Source organism: Gekko japonicus, unplaced genomic scaffold (genome assembly GCF_001447785.1).
Source record: "Gekko japonicus isolate JY-2015 unplaced genomic scaffold, Gekko_japonicus_V1.1 scaffold996, whole genome shotgun sequence".
Taxonomy (NCBI): domain Eukaryota; kingdom Metazoa; phylum Chordata; class Lepidosauria; order Squamata; family Gekkonidae; genus Gekko; species Gekko japonicus.
The window spans coordinates 203,207-206,415 of record NW_015165267.1 but is presented as its reverse complement, the minus strand read 5'-3'; positions in this window follow the sequence as shown (position 1 = coordinate 206,415).

Genomic DNA, 3,209 nt, shown 5'->3' with positions numbered 1-3,209 from the left:
CAGATTCAATCCTTACTTAAAGAATTTCACAAACAGGCCTGTGAAAGGTCTCATCCTAGGAGGTCTGCCGCTACTCTCAGCAGACAAAATGAACCTGGCATGCTTCTGTGGCAGAGTGGATTCAAAATTGGGTTTCCCAGATCCTAGTTCAGCCTGTACACCACATTGGCTGTAGTTTCATGGGAATGCCTGTGTTTGCCTTCTTATCTTGTAGTTGCATCCTTATCAGCACCGCAGCCGCAAAATTGGCCAGCAGATAAATGCAGACTATTGTGATGGATAACCCTTATTGGCCAATGTAGTACATGATGGATTGATACTGCATGCTATATTGGCAGATGAGAGAGGGCCATTGCTCAACATCCCAGGACATGCTTGGCCTGCAGGCAGTCCCAGATTCAATCCTTACTTAAAGGATTTCACAAACAGGCCTGTGAAAGGTCTCATCCTAGGAGGTCTGCCGCTACTCTCAGCAGACAAAATGAACCTGGCATGCTTCCGTGGCAGAGTGGATTCAAAATTGGGTTTCCCAGATCCAAGTTCAGCCTGTACACCACATTGGCTGTAGTTGCATGGGAATGCCTGTGTTTGCCTTCTTATCTTGTAGTTGCCTCCTTATCAGCACCGCAGCCGCAAAATTGGCCAGCAGATAAATGATGGATTGATTTAGTTAGCAGAGTGTTCAAGGCACATAGCACAGCAGAGCCCATCTGGGTGGTGTGTGCAGGCAAGAATAATGTTACCCATGGAGCCTCTTTATCTTTGTAAACTAATATGAGTCTTTTTATTTAAGGAGGTCCATTCTAGACAGGATATAGTGTTCTAATCTACTCTAACTAACTAAGATGGATGGAGATACAGGAGACGTGTCCTGCTTTCATGCTGCTAAGATGGAGAGATCTGGCATAATGTGGAGAGAAGGTATAAGACTGGAAGGAAGTTTCCCTAAGAGTAACAATGTACACATCAAAGGGATAGTATCAGAGAAGAGAAGAAAAGGAAGCTCAGTGTCCTAGCCAATCTCTCACTCTTTCAGAGTCCCCTTCTGAAGGCTGAGGCTAAGAGACAGTGCAAAGTCCTTCACTTCCAACAGTGCACAGGTCTGATAGTAATGCTGGCAGGGGAGGGGGAGGGACTTTCTGGGAGTGGGGAGGAGCGTCACAACATGTCTACGTAAACCAGAAGTGACGTAGGCACATTAGGGACATTGTGGGGTGACGCTCTGGTTTTGGGGCAAAATTCTATGGTAGATTTTGCTTCAACTAGTAGAGTTTTGCCCCAAAACCAGAGTTTCACTCCCACGTCCCTGACGTGCCTATATCACTTCTGGTTTTCGTAGGCACATACTGATGATTTCCAGATTCCTGCCGGTAAGGGGGGGGGTGATTTGGGGAAGGGAGAGGAGTACCCAGAACTGGGAGACCCCCACCCACACTGGTGTCTGGTAACTTTAAGTGTGAATCAGAATGAAGTGCACGTGAAGCTGTGTATCCAATATGAGTACAGAACCAATCGGCAATGACACTGTGAACTAGTCAATGGTAGATGTGTCTAGTTGTTTATTTAGATATTCGTACCACACTTTTCTCTCCCCAAAAGGGAACTGAGGCAGCTTACAATGCCTTTCACTCTTCCTCCTCTTTACCCTCACTACGACAGCCACGTGAGGTAGGTTAGGCTGAGAGAGAGTGATTGGCCCAGGGTTACCCAGTGAGTTTCCATGGGAGAGTGGGGACTGAACTGGAATCAAGGAAGGTAAAGGTAAAGGTTCCCTTGCTCGAAAGCCAGTCGAGTCCGACTCTAGGGTTGCGGTGCTCATCTCCGTTTCCAAGCCGAAGAGCCAGCGCTGTCCGAAGACGTTTCCGTGGTCATGTGGCCGGCATGACTAAACACCAAGGCGCACGGAACGCTGTTACCTTCCCACTGAAGTGGTACCTATTTATCTACTTGCAATTTCTTGCTTTCGAACTGCTAGGTTGGCAGGAGCTGGAACTAGAGACGGGAGCTCACTCCATCATGCGGCACACTCAGGTCTCGAACTGCTGAACTACCGACCTTCCACAGCCTGCAGTTCAGCGTCTTAACCACTTGAGCCACCGCAGCTCAAGGAAACCAAGGTTCAAATCCCTCCTCATTAAGGGAGAGAACAATCTTTAGCAGATCTCCTTGGAAGTAAAGTAAACCACATCACATTCTTTGGTAGGGCTCCCAACCTCCAGGTGGCAGCTGGAGATCTTCCTCTTTTACAATTGATCTCCAGGTGACAGATCGGTTCACCTGGAGAAAAATGGCCGCTTTAGCACATGGACTCTACAGCACTCAAGTCCCTCCCCTCCCCCAAACCTGCCCTCCTCAGGCTCCACCCCCTCAAATCTCCAGGTATTTCCCAACTGGCAATCCTGTTTTGGGGGTTTACTGCCAGAAAAGGATACTGAGAATTGCAGGCTTCGTTGACTGGGCTATTTCTGGGCCAATCCGTATGGTTCAGTCTAACGTACCACACTCAACCTACTTCCAAGGAGATGCCTCAGCCCTTTCTACAAATGTAATAAACATTTTCAAGGAGCTGTTAGTTAATTAATGAGCTATTAATTTTGGTCTATCTCTGAAGAAGGTTAAACAATGGAAGGACTTTACATATAGTTATATAATAATAATATATTTATACTAGAAATAATGCCCGTTGCGGAAATAAATACAACGAGATCTAGAAAGAGGCTCTGGGAGAGTGCTCTGGCTTTGGGCAAACAGTGTCAATTTCCTGTGGCGACCTCAGCAGGGTTTAATGACAGAGTCCACTGTTTTCTCCAGAGGGACTGATCTCTGCTACCTGAAGAGCATTTGTATGTTTGAGTTATCTGTAGCCCTCACCTGGACAGTGGTAACCATTGTTACCCATTCTCCTCTCCCCTATGAGGTATGTTATGCAACTGAAAATTCCAACTGCCTTGCGGGGGGGGGGAGCATGAGGTGTGAAATGGAGCGAAGTCCAATCAGCTTCCATATGCAAAAGACCTTGAAGGTTCCATATGCCACTGACATTCCAACTGCCTTGCGGGGAGGGGGGTGAGTTTGAGGTGTGGAATGCAGTGAAGTCCAATCAGCTTCCATATGCAAAAGACCTTGAAAGGCTGGGCGGGACTGCACAAAGCAGCCAGTCAACCCAGCCAGTGTCTTCTGAGTGGCAGTTCTTCCGGCCAAACACTAAA